This window comes from Phaenicophaeus curvirostris, chromosome 6 (genome assembly GCF_032191515.1).
Source record: "Phaenicophaeus curvirostris isolate KB17595 chromosome 6, BPBGC_Pcur_1.0, whole genome shotgun sequence".
Taxonomy (NCBI): domain Eukaryota; kingdom Metazoa; phylum Chordata; class Aves; order Cuculiformes; family Cuculidae; genus Phaenicophaeus; species Phaenicophaeus curvirostris.
Genome location: NC_091397.1, coordinates 535,287 through 548,515, shown reverse-complemented (window position 1 = coordinate 548,515; position 13,229 = coordinate 535,287). Strand labels below are relative to the sequence as shown.

Below are 13,229 nucleotides of genomic sequence, written 5' to 3'. Positions count from 1 at the left end.
GCCTCTTCTCTCTCCGCTGGTCGGGGAGCGCGGGGTCACAAAGCGAAGAGGCAAAGCGAGCAGCTGTCCCGTCAGCTGCTTTCCTTTAATAGCACGAGCATCAGAAGGGAAAGCAGCTTCCACCTCCCCAGGAGAAGAGCCCAGAAAATAAGGGCTTAACGAAGGGCTTCCTGCCGCCTGCCAGAGTCCCTTCTCCGGGGAGGAAGGGAAGGGCGGCGCGTTCCCAACGCAGCGCACGGGGCAATAATTCTCTTTTTTATTAGGTCTCTTCTACCTCCTCCTTCTTCTTCCTGCGAGATCATCTCCTGGTGCTGCCACAGCCTGGAAAGACGAAGGACGAGAGCGCAGAGAGGGAGAGGGTTTGCTGCACAAGTTCATCTCAGTCCTCAGCTCATAGAATGGTGGAATGGGTTGGGTTGGAAGGGACTTCAAACCAGCCAGTTCCAAACCCTCCATGGGCAGGGACACCTCCCACTGGATCAGCCACCACTGCTCTGGGCAACCTGGGCCAGCTCCTCCTCACCCTCACAGGAGAACATTTCTTCCCAAGATCTCATCTCACTCTCCCCTCTTTCAGCCTCAAATCATTCCCCTTGTCCCGTCCCTGTACTCCCTGATCAAAAGCCCCTCCTTGGCTTTCCTGGAGCTCTTTTCAGTCCTGGAAGCTGCTCGAAGGTCTCCCTGGTGGTTGAATCTCCATCCCTGGGGGTGTTTAAAAGACGGGGAGATGAGGTGCTCAGGGATCTGGTTTAGAAGTGGACAGGTACAGCTAGACCTGATGATCTCAAAGGTCTTTTCCAGCCACGTGATTCTATGATTCTCTTCTCCTGATCAACCCCAACTCTCTCAGCCTGTCCTCATCCTGGAGATGCTCCAGCCCTCGGATCATCTCCGTGGCCTCCTCTGTCAGCTCCTCAAAATTCATCCTGCTCCACATTTGTCCCAGCACTTTGCCTTGTGTAGAGATTCCCGTTGGAGAGAGCAGGAGGGAGAGTAAGGCCTGAGAGGATGGATTCTGAAGCCAAGTTAATCCAAAAAAGTGCTCACTGAAGAGTAAAATAAGGTGTTAAATAGCGTTTAACGTGTTCCATCCCTATTGTCTTGAAAATTCCAAGCTAAACTTCCTGTAGACCAGCAGAAACAATTCCAGCTCATGGAAATAGGCTGGTGGAAAGAGGTAAGAGCTACACCCAGCGAACTGTGCTTACTCGGGGTTATCCAGAAGGATAAATCAAGGCATGATGGCACTGGGAAGACCTCAAGTCGAGCTCCTGGAGGTCAGCTTTGTGGCTGCTCCTCCTCTGATCTGCGATCTGATGCCCACAAGAAAGGCTGGAAGCCACCGGCTGCATGGACTCTGGAGAAGCGCCCCAGGATCGCCAGGTCGGCCATCGCGGCTCAAAAAACAAGACCGAACTTGAGCGAGGAGCACAGAACATCAGAGGTTGTGGAGAGCGGCAGCTACAGGCACAGACGAAGCTCATCTGGCACAGTCAGTGCTTCCAGGAACTCGGTTTCCATACAAGTTCTGCTCCTTCACCTACAGGAATTCTTCTGGTTGGGTCAGGGACCTCATTAGAGCAGCTCTTTTAATTAAATAAGCACCTCTCTTGACAGCATAATTACACAGCACGAGAACCTGTCCATCAGGAAAGAACCAGCAGGTTCCAAATGAGAAAGTTGACTGGTAAACTACTTTCATCGGTGACAGCTCAACACCACCCGGGTGTCTCGGAGCTAAAGAAGTGGAAGAGCAAACCCTTCGCTGCTTCTTCAGGTGGACTCACAAAGCCTCCCACTGCTCAGAGACAGGGAGACGACAACCCCACCTGCAGCCCTGGGTCCAGTTCTGGAGTCTTCAGCACAGGAAGGACATGGAGCTGTTGGAGTGAGTCCGGAAGAGGACACGGAGGTGTCCCAAGGGCTGGAGAACCTCTGCTACGAGGACAAGCTGAGAGACTTGGGGTTGATCAGCATGGAGAAGAGAATGAGAACCACTTGGCTGGAAAAGACCTTTGAGGTCATCGAGTCCAGCCATACCTGTCCAATACTAAACCAGATCCCTGATCACCTCATCTCTCCATCTTCTAAACACCTCCAGGGATGGAGACTCCACCACCGGGGAGACCTTAAAGCAGCTTCCACTCCTAAATAGGGCTCCAGGAACGCTGGAGAGGGGCTCTTGATTGGAGAGTGCAGGGATAGGATGAGGTGGAACGGTTTGAAGCTGAGAGAGGGGAGATTGAGATGAGATCGTCAAAAGAAACTCTATAATTCTACGTTCTTCACCTTCAACAAGGGAATTACCTGCGAGAACATTATCCCAGCATCCATCACCGCTTGTTCCAGAACACAAACCACACACAGACCCACCTGAGGCACCATTACTTGACCCCGACCCCAGCTCCAGCACCTCCTGTGCTACCAAGAGGGATAAAAGCAAAGGGACAGGCAGAGAGGAACACTCAGAAATTGCCTCACGGGCACATGAACAGGTATTTTCGCTGCAGGCCACAATGAGACACTGCTAGAGTAGAAGAACGTTTGTGTCTTCCTCATAAGCGTGTTTAGCAGATTCTTGAATGGTAAAAGCAGAGCATTCCGGAAGCCCTGCCTCTAACTGCCTGAGGGCAGGGAGGTTCTGCAGAGGGACCTGGCCAGGCTGGATCCAGGGGTTGAGACCACGCGATGAGGTTCAACCAGGCCAAGTGCTTGGGACACAAGAACCCCGTGCAGCTCCAGGCTGGGGAAGAGCGGCTGGAAAGCAGAAAAGGACCTGAGGATGCTGGTCAACACCAGCTGAACGTGAGCCAGCAGTGGCCCAGGTGGCCAAGAAGGCCACCAGCATCCTGGCTTGGAGCAGCCCTGGGGTGGCAGCAGGAGCAGGGAAGGGATCATCCCCCTGGAGTCAATGCTGGTGAGGTCCCACCTCGAATCCTGGGGTCAGTTTTGGGTCCCTCACTCCAAGAAAGACCTTGAGGGGCTGGAGAACGTCTGGAGAAGGGAACGGAGCTGGGGAAGGGGCTGGAGAACAAGGGTTGTAGGAGCGGCTGAGGGACCTGATCACTCTCTGCAGCTGCTGAAAGGAGGTTGTGGTGAGGTGGGTGTTGGTCTCTTCTTCCAAGGGAAAGGGATGGAGCGAGAGGAAACGGCCTCAAGATACGCCAGGGGAGGTTTAGATTGGATTTTAGGAAAACCTCCTTCCCTAAAAGGGTTCTCAGGCCCTGGCAGAGGCTGCCCAGGGAGGTGGTGGCATCTCCATCCCCAGAGGGGTTTAAAAGATGGGTAGATGAGGTGCCCAGGGACCTCAGACTCTTGAATGATAAACCCAGCGCATTCTGGAAGGCCTGGGTCATCCTGGCCTGAGGAACTCAAGAGCAAGGAAAGCTGAAGGTCACACACCAGACCCTTCTGCTTCCTCTGACCTTGTAGCTCGCCCCCAGAGCCAGAGGCCACCCTGGCCCTTAAGCTGCTCCCGTTCTTCCTCCCCAGCCATTTTCTTGCTCTCCAAGCAGGGAAACGCTGCCGCGCTCACGTGATGTTTATTCTTAGAGAGGATCCCAGGGATTTTTATTGAGCTCAGCCCAGTCCCGCAGCTGGCCGGGTGCCAGAAGAGCATCACCGAGCCTCTCTGTTCAGAAAAGGGAGCGGCACGAGTGCTGGAGGGACACGTTTATAGCACTAAAAACGACAGGTTATGAAAGAAAGACTCGGGTAGCGGCAGATAAATAAAAAGTTATTGTTAGGGGCATCTAAAGTTCATGACAAAGTTGGTATAAAGAGCGTGACAGCCACGCTCTGAGATTTGGTTTCACCGCTCGCACCCAATAAATAGTTGAACCTGATTCCTTCTAAGCAAGGAAAAAGAAGTTCTACTCTTTGAGCCTTTCCACCACCTTACGCTGGGTTTAACGACAGAATTCCTGCCTCAGAAAGCGACCGACATCAGCTACGAGCCACCAAAGTCACTGGAACAAGGAGAGCCACGTTTATGAAGGGACTTTCAAAACCAACCACAAACATCAGCCTGAAGGCATCGCTCCAAAGAATCACAGAATGGTTCGGGCTGGAAAAGACTCTTAAGATCAACTCCAACCGTCGACCCAGCCCTGTTAGGTCCAACACCAGATCATGGCCCCAAGTACAACATCTACTTGTCTATAAACCCCTCCAGGGATGGGGAGTCACCACCTTTCTGAGTAGCCTGGTAGTTCTCTGGTTAAAGGTGTAGAGAAAGTGTCCTCTTGGCCAATGCTGGCAGCAAGCTGGAGCACGGAGAAAGGGTTGGGATGGAAGGGACCTCAAAGCCCACCCAGTCCCACCCCTGCCACGGGCAGGGAAACCTCCCACCGCATCAGGTTGCTCCAAGCTCCATCCAACGTGGCCTTCAACACTTCCAGGGATGGGGCAGCCACCACAGCCCTGGGCAACCTGGGCCAGGGCGTCACCACTCTCACAGGAAAACCTTTCTTTCTAAGATCTCATCTCAACCTCCCCTCTTTCAGCTTCAAACCATCCCCCTCATCCTGACCCTGCACTCCCTGATCTCCCCAGCTTTCCTGGAGCCCCTTTCAGAACTGGAAGCTGCTCTAAGGTCTCCCTGGAGACTTCTCTTCTCCAGGCTGAACAACCCCAACTCTCTCAGCCTGGCCTCAGAGCAGAGGTGCTCCAGCCTTAAATCATCTCCGTGGCCTCCTCTGGCCCCGTTCCAACAGCTCCATCTCCTTCTTATGTTGGGGACTCCAGAACTGGAGCCAGGACTCCAGGTTGGGTCTCACCAGAGCGGAGCAGAGGGGCAGAACCTCCTCCCTCACCCGCTGGTCCCACGGCTTTGGATGCTTTTGTTACCTCTCAGCCTCAAGGAATATATGTGACAGTAATTGCTCCTCTTTGCTCATACCCTTTGAATTTTGGAGCCTGATGGGGTGGCACCAGGGGGAAGAACACTCATTTCAGAAAGTATTTAATGCAGAAGAATAGTTTCCACCTTGCAATGCATGCAGGAAGCCAGCAGAGGAGGAAGGGAGGAGCTACTGCAGCTCAACCACTATTGTATTTACACTTCCGTGCTCTCGGTACCAAATACATTCAGGGATGGCTGAGAAATAAGACACTGGTTAGAAAACAACTGCTGAGCTTTCATGAAAGAAAGAGCAAGAAGAGAAATTCCAGGTCTCTGCAATGTTATCAGGTTTCTTTAGGGTATCACAAGCTCCTTTACAGGAGGCCCTTTCCAACTTAAACCATTCCATGGTTCCACAACTAACTTGCTGGCAGCCAGAACCCCCAGATCCCATCCCTGGGGGTGTTCAAGGCCAGGCTGGATGGAGCTTGGAGCAACCTGATCCAGTGGGAGGTGGAACTGGATGAGCTTTGCGACCTCTTCCAGCCCAAACCATTCCATGATTCTATGAACTGTCCTTGGCTGAAAGAGCTCACAGCAGAGGTAGCAGGAAGAACCCATTTATTCCTGAGCACCAACGCGAGAGGAGCAGGGTAATGTTTCTAGATTATCTTTAAAGTCCCTTCCAACCCAATCCATTCTAGGATTCTACGACTGTTCCATAGAGAACCCAAGATATTCCTCAATCAGATCATCCAACGAGAACCGTCCAGGCTCCCACAACACTTCCCTCTTCCTGCCTGGTCTCCCAGGCTCCTCCAAGGGACGTTGGGGAGGAAGTCGCCTTTATTCACCCAGACTATGAATGAGCGTGGATTAAATGTTCCCAGATAAATCACCACAGGAAACATTTTTAGGCGCTGAATGCAGTTTGTGGGAAACACCTGCTTGGCTTCCACGTCCTGGAACCACGGAACAACAGCTGCTGGGAGGCAGAACCGCAGGAACCCCTGGGCTCTAGGAGGCAGCTTACGTCGTACCTCCCATGTCTGCACGACGGATGAAAGAAAGGAGGGATCTCAACACAGCAAACTCGCTTCCTTCAACAACTTGGGAGTTACCAAGGTCACGTAAACTGAAGTCTGAGAGCAATTCTAGACCCAAAGGAGCTGACCGGTCAACGCAAAGTGAAGTGAAAGGGAAGGGAAAACAAGTTCAAGACCAGGCGTGCAGGAAGGGCTCTTAAACTCCTGGGGCCTCATCTCTGCTCGGCTGCATGAGGAGGTGACAACCCACCTCGCGTGACCTCTTCAGCCCCATTGAGGCCACGGAGAACAGCACGCGCAGCATTCTGGGCACCTCCCCGCCCTCCATCCCACCCAGGGGGAGATAAGCCACCTTATCTGGCTTCTCTTCAAAGGGCTTTAAGAGAAGGACTTAAGATGGTTTGGCAAGCGGCCACGGAACGCAGTGTAAACAAGCGGTGGGGTGGCTGCTCCAAAGCGAGCCCGGGGCCATGGACGGACACACTGGAGTGTCCACCCGGCTAGAGACGCAACTCGGCACCGATGACGCTCAAGGAGGCAAAAAAGGCATTTCAGGAACAATTTTACCCCATACCCGTAACAAAGTCTTAGGAGACACAGGACGCTGCTAGCACATCAAGCCAGGTGTAGTAAATCCTGGGAATCATAGAATCCTAGAATAGTTTGGGGTGGGAAGGGACCTTAAAGATCATCCAGGTCAAACCCCCATGGGCAGGGACACCTCCCACTGGATCAGGATCTCCAAGCCCCATCCAACGTGGCCTTCAACACCTCCAGGGATGGAGCAGCCACCCCTGCTCTGGGCAACCTGTTCCAGGGCCTCCCCACCCTCATGGTAAAGAATTTCTTCCTAATGTCTAATCTAAATCTTCCTCCTTCCAGTCTGAAGCCGTTCCCCTCATCCTGTCACTCCAGGCCCTTGGAAAAAGTCCCTCCCCAGCTTTCCCGGAGCCCCTTTCAGGACTGGAAGCTGCTCTGAGGTCTCCTCGGAGCCTTCTCTTCTCCTGAACAACCCCAGCTCTCTCAGCCTGGCAAGACGCAGTGGGTGATGTGCAAACAAACTGTCACCGAGCCGCATCCCTCTGGCTCCCCTGCATCCTTAACAACCAAAGAACGTGGCTGGTTCTGGCAGACACCATCGTACAATCCACACCCTGCGCTTCATCAGTTCATGTTCCTTAAAGTTAAGGCAGAAGGAAGCACGAAGCGGTGGAGCAAACAGCCTCTACCACTCCCAGGCCACAAAGAAATAGGTAGAGTTTGAGAGCAAGCCCTGCCCAGCTGATCAAACTGCAATGGAGAAGACACCTCAGTCCCTCAGGCCATACAAATCCCACAAAGAAACTGCAATTCCTTTACTAAAACCTGTTTCTGAGCGCCTGCACCTCATGCTCTCTGCCTGCAGACCCCGGTGAAAGCGCAGCTTTCGGTGCCTTCCACAAAGGATGAGAAACCTGGACGATACACTGCTCCAAATTCCTAATGAATCACACCAGACTTGGTTTATCTTCGCCTGCTTCGCCCACTTCAATCTTTTGTAGACCTCTTCCTCTGATAACAAGATTCGAGGAAGCAAGATAAACGAGATGCCCGCCTTTTGCAGCGGAAAAGAAGGTCCAGCTGGCCGGGAAGGACGACCCGGGAGCCTCACACCAACCGCGCTACCACGAACATGAGCAGGAGAAGATAAGAATTCAATAAAACCCAAACAGGAAGGATTCTAGAAGCGCGGTAAATGGAAAGGAGAGGTAAGTGCTCTTCAGACGTGTTTGCTGTGCAGATGCTCTCGCGGCAGAGCTCTCCTGTAAAGCCTTTTAAAGGCACACGGGCTCTCCCGGAGCCCATGTAACACTCGGCTTGTCACGGCCGGGCGAGCGAGCTCTGCTGAGCTTTGCGACTGAGCCTCTGTCGGATGTTGACGCTGCAGAGCTCTGGCCGGTAGTTCTGTTCCTCCCAGAGCAGACGGAGCTCTCGTGCGCACACACAGCTGTGGCCCAGCCTTGCTTTGAACTAAAGATGCAGGGAAATGCAGCTCTCACCTCAAAAGCAGGTGTTCCCTTCAGCAGGTCCTTCACTCCTCAAAGCGCTGACCTGCAAAACACAACGGAAACTGGATTAACAGGCAGCCAAGCAAAACCGAGCACCGGGACATGCAGGGATTTGGAGACAACGTGCGCTCGCAGCCCAGAAACCCCCCGTGTCCTGGGCTGCAGCCAGAGCAGCGTGGGCAGCAGGGAGGGAGGGGATTGTCCCCTCGGCTCCTCTCGGGGAGACCTCAGCTGGAGGGTTGGGGCCAGCTCTGGAATCCTCAGCAGAAGGAGGAGATGGAGCTGTTGGAACGGGGCCAGAGGAGGCTCCAAGGGCTGGAGAACCTCCTGTACGGGGACAGGCTGAGAGAGTTGGGCTTGTTCAGCCTGGAGAAGAGAAGGCTCCGAGGAGACCTTAGAGCAGCTTCCAGAACCTGAAGGGGCTCCAGGAAAGCTGGGGAGGGGCTGTTCCCAAAGGCTTGTGGGGATGGGACGAGGGGCAATGGGGACAAACTGGAGAGGGGCAGAGTGAGACTGGACAGGAGGAGGAATTTCTTCATGATGAGAGTGATGAGACCCTGGAACAGGTTGCCCAGAGAAGCTGTGGCTGCCCCATCCCTGGGGGTGTTGAAGGCCACGTTGGATGGAGCTTGGAGCCCCTGCTCCAGTGGGAGGTGTCCCTGCCCATGGCAGGGGTGGAACTGGATGATCTTTGAGGTCCCTCCCAACCCAACCCATTCCCTGACTCTGTGACAGCCGTGTGTACACAGTGACCCCGATTCCAAACGGCAGCCGCGTTTCTCCCCAACACGATCCATACGCAAGTGACACCGAAGAGCAACACAAGCAAGGAGGAGCTCTCTATTATTCACTTCCACCTCCCGGCACACCCTCTCTTCCTTTTTATCTCGTTTACGCTACCAGAAAACAGGTAATGCCAGGTCTGCATACTGCCCCATCGTGTTTGCCATCCTCTAATATCCAGTTTCACATCCTGCAGCTGTAGTTCTTGTTCCTCAGCTCTCCGGGTTCCCAAGCTCCTTGTACTTTTATAACTAAAAGGCTGCTCCAAACTCATCTGGTTTTCAACGCACGTGGGCTCCGTTCCCTCCTCCCTGAATTCCCTGCATCCCATTGATACCCCAGGCGACTTTGTTTCCTTCCACCTGAGACCTCACCGAGTCCTCTCCATCTGTAACAAACCACCTCTGGCATCCTGAGGAGTCCCAAAAGCGTGGGCACGTTTCAGAGCAAGCATCAATGATTCATCTCTGCTTTTACGGATTAAGCAGTGACTCCTTGTCCCTGCTGGTCTCTGGTGACAGTCCTGAGGATGGAACAAACTGCTGGCTCTCCTCGGACCACGACACACGCTCACAGCGCAGCGGGGGCAGAGCCCAAAAGGGATTCCAGGCAGAGGCAGGGAAGCAATTCCCATACATCCTCCTCAAAACGTTACCGTGAGCAGACAGCCTCGAGTTGCAGGGATTTAGCACTTTCTGTCTCGAATTGCAGGATGGTGTTGAAGGCCACGTTGGATGGAGCTTGGAGCCCCTGATCCTGTGGGAGGTGTCCCTGACCATGACAAGGGGTTGGAACTGGATGATCTTTGAGGTCCCTTCCAACCCAAACCATTCTATGATCTCCAAATCTTGGCATAAACATTTAAACATCTCCCACTCCTAACCGTGCAGGGGACACGGATCCCTCGAGAGAGGGCTGAGCGGGTCGGCGTGGATCCAGCACCCCACACGAAGCAGCATCTCGCTGTTGGATATCACGGGTCAAACACAAAGGCTTGCGAACCCTGAGCTATATACACACGGTGGCCACAAAACCTGGAGACTACGGCATCTTGGGCTTCCATCCCAGCCCTTTCCGAGGCAAATAATGCTAGCAGCACGTTAACAACACCCTGACCCAAGGAAAGTCACTTCACAGCCCCGAGCTCCTGGCTGGGCTCCTCAGTCACAACTGAACTCACCAGGATGCCAAAATAGGAATTTATTCTAGAACATATGGTGGATTTTCTCCCTCTGTGGGCACCACTGCCAAATATTTAATGGATTTTTGTTAAGCATCAAATCCCTGTTCCCGCAGCGGCGTGAGGCAGCTCGGGGACATCCAACAGGGTTTGAAAGAGACTCCTTTTAGATTTCATTCAAGGTTTTAGGGCAGAGCATCTCCTGGGAGAGAAGGGAAGTGCTGAAGTTGTTCTAATAATTTAAAGAGTCTTCAAAACACAAGCCTGAGTTCCACTGAACTCTCTAATGGGCTCAGGAAACATTCATGAGCAGCAAGAGCGACAGTCGCAGGAGTCACGCAACTCTTGCTACTTGTAGTAGCAGATCCTACTTCCCAACTGGAGCGGCACACGGAAGAATAAAGGTCCTTGACTGTAAAGCAAGCAGATACGGTTCGGAAATAGGCACATTTAATTCTTATTAAAGCGGACAGACTCTAAGAAAGCGTCTCTGTAAGGATCCAGGGTGACAAAGGTAAAAGCCAGCGGGGCTCATGCAATCAGACAGTAAATAAGCAGCTGCCCAAGTGGAGCTGTTTCTGCAGCTCGGTGGATTTCCGCATGTCAAAAGCGATTTGAATAAAGAAACAACACGCGATGATTCTGGAAAGTTGGAGGAGTGACTCAGGCTGCCGAATCACCAGTGTCAAGGACCAACCAAGGACCTTCCTGAACGCTCCTGAAGGGCCAGAGAGCGCAGGAATCGCTCCTTAACGGGGCAGCTCCAACGACCTCAGGCCAGCGAGCAAAGGGCCGGGGGGGCACGGGGAGCGAGCAGCTCGCTGCCCCACAGAGAGAACAGACAACGAGAGGCTGCAGACACCCCCAGGAGACCGAGAGGAAAGCCTGTGACACAAGTGATCTCTGAATATTGCTCTCGATATTCCAGATGGGTTGAAATAGTAGTAAAACTTTAAGGCACAAACATTCAGATCCGCAAAAAGAGAAACAAACAGCAAAAGCCAAGGCAGAAATCAACCTTGGTGAGAATCACAGAATGGTTTGGGTCAGAAGGGACCTTAAAGATCATCCAGTTCCACTCCTGCCATGGGCAGGGACACCTCCCACTGGATCAGGGGCTCCAGCCCCATCCAGCCTGGCCTTGAACCCCTCCAGGGACGGGGCAGCCACCCCTGCTCTGGGCAACCTGGGCCGCTGTCTCACCACTCTCATCGTGAAAGGATTTCTTCCTAATGTCTAATCTAAATCTTCCCCCTTCCAGTTTGAAGCCATTCTCCCACATCCTATCACTCCAGGCCCTTGGAAAAAGCCCCTCCCCAGCTTTCCTGCAGCCCCTTTCAGTACTGGAAGCTGCTCTAAGGTCTCCCCAAAGCCTTATCTTCTCCTGAACATCCCAACTCTCAGCCTGGCCTGATAGCAGAGATTCTCCAGCCCTCAGATCATCACTGTGGTCTCCTCTGGACTCGTTCCAACAGTTCCATCTCCAACTTCTGTAAGGGGATTCTAGAATTAGACCCAGGACTCCAAGGTGGGGTCATACGACAGAGGAGTAGAGGAGGAGAAACAACAAAGCCCACTCCTTCTTAGTAGAAGCTCAATACAAAAGTGAGTAAAGTATCTCTTCTCACAGTTGAGGTGCCACTAGCACGACTAAATGAGCTAAGTTAGCAGGACTAACTGCACCAAGCTGAGCGGGGCAGTTGCCCCAGGGGAAGGACGGGATGTCATCCAGAGGGACCTGGACAGTGGGGCTGGGAGACCCCCAGGAGGTTCAACCAGGCCAAGGGAAGGTCCTACCCCTGGGTCAGGGCAACCCCAGTTTGAATCCAGGCTGGGGGTGATGGGCTGGAGAGCAGCCCTGAGGAGAAGGACTCGGGGGGCTGCAGGGGGAGAAGCTCCACGTGAGCTCGACATGAAACCCCCCGTGTCCTGGGCTGCATCCAGAGCAGCGTGGGCAGCAGGGAGGGAGGGGATTGTCCCCTCTGCTCCTCTCGGGGAGACCTCAGCTGGAGGGTTGGGGCCAGCTCTGGAATCCTCAGCAGGAGAAGGAGATGGAGCTGTTGGAACGGGGCCAGAGGAGGCTCCAAGGATGATGCGAGGGCTGGAGAACCTCCCGTCCGAGGACAGGCTGAGAGAGTTGGGATGTTCAGCCTGGAGAAGAGAAGGCTCCATGGAGACCTTAGAGTGACCTTCCAGAACCTGAAGGGGCTCCAGGAAAGCTGGGGAGGGGCTGTTCCCAAAGGCTTGTGGGGATGGGACGAGGGGCAATGGGGACAAACTGGAGAGGGGCAGAGTTAGACTGGACAGGAGGAGGAATTTCTTCCCCATGAGGGTGGGGAGGCCCTGGAACAGGTTGCCCAGAGAAGCTGTGGCTGCCCCATCCCTGGAGGTGTTGAAGGCCACGTTGGATGGAGCTTGGAGCCCCTGATCCAGTGGGAGGTGTCCCTGCCCATGGCAGGGGTGGAACTGGGTCATCTTTAAGGTCCCTTCCAACCCAAACCGTTCTATGACTCTAAATGAGCTAAAATTAGCTCTTGCTGTCGCACTCCCACAGCATGTCCAGGTTCTGGTGCGGAGGAGCGGTGCTGCGGAAAGCAGGTCTAATTGGTTTTCGGAGCATGCAAATGGAAGGAGAACAACAATCTCTGTCCAGTTCCTCCCATGGATGCTGATGCATAAGAAAAACTGTCTTTCACATTCAAGTTTAATCCCCTTCTGAAATATTTATTTTTGGAACAACTCGTTGAACAGGAAGCCTCCAGCCTAGCCAAATTACATCTAAAAATAAAAGGCATTAAGAATTCAGGGATTCTTCCTACCATTACATCTAATCAATAGGGATCCGCCGTGACTCCTGTCACAGGCTTTAGCTGTCAAAGCACAAGCCCACGCTCCGACAGCCGAACGCAGCATCCTGCCAACTTTTTGGATGGTGCAGACCAGAGACAGGTACCTTTAATGATCTGAGATGTTAGGGAGGCTCCTAAAGTATAGATTCAGCTGCAGGCCCATCAGAAAAAGGGGCCGCAAGGACCTGCATCAAGCCTTGGGCTGTGAAATAGTAACACACGTGAGTTCAAGGGTGACTGGAGGTGCTCCAGTGCCTCTTCTGCCTCAGCTGGGGATGAGCATCACCCATCACTTGAGGAGGACAAAGAAAGCAGCTTTCATCACTCAAAGATCCCGTCCAGGCTGCTAATTTGATGGTGTTTTGTGCAGTCACCAAGGCGGCTTCCTCACTAGGACGTCCAGTGTCAGCATCGATGGGGAAGGGCTGTGTTTACACCCGTGAAGCCTCATTCTTCAAAGCAGGGTGACCACATGCAAGT

The 13,229-nt window shown here is 53.3% G+C and overlaps 1 protein-coding gene across 10 annotated transcripts in view; it reads right to left on the bottom strand.

Annotated features, from left to right (window-relative positions):
* MAP4 (microtubule associated protein 4) overlaps positions 1 to 13,229 on the bottom strand; it is a 140,596-nt gene that overhangs the window by 104,251 nt on the left and 23,116 nt on the right. For all 10 annotated transcript variants that reach the window (XM_069859118.1, XM_069859119.1, XM_069859127.1 and 7 more), the window contains exon 2: positions 7,929 to 7,980. The gene's annotated coding sequence lies outside the window, so the exon portion shown is untranslated. The remainder of the gene's footprint in view (positions 1 to 7,928; positions 7,981 to 13,229) is intronic.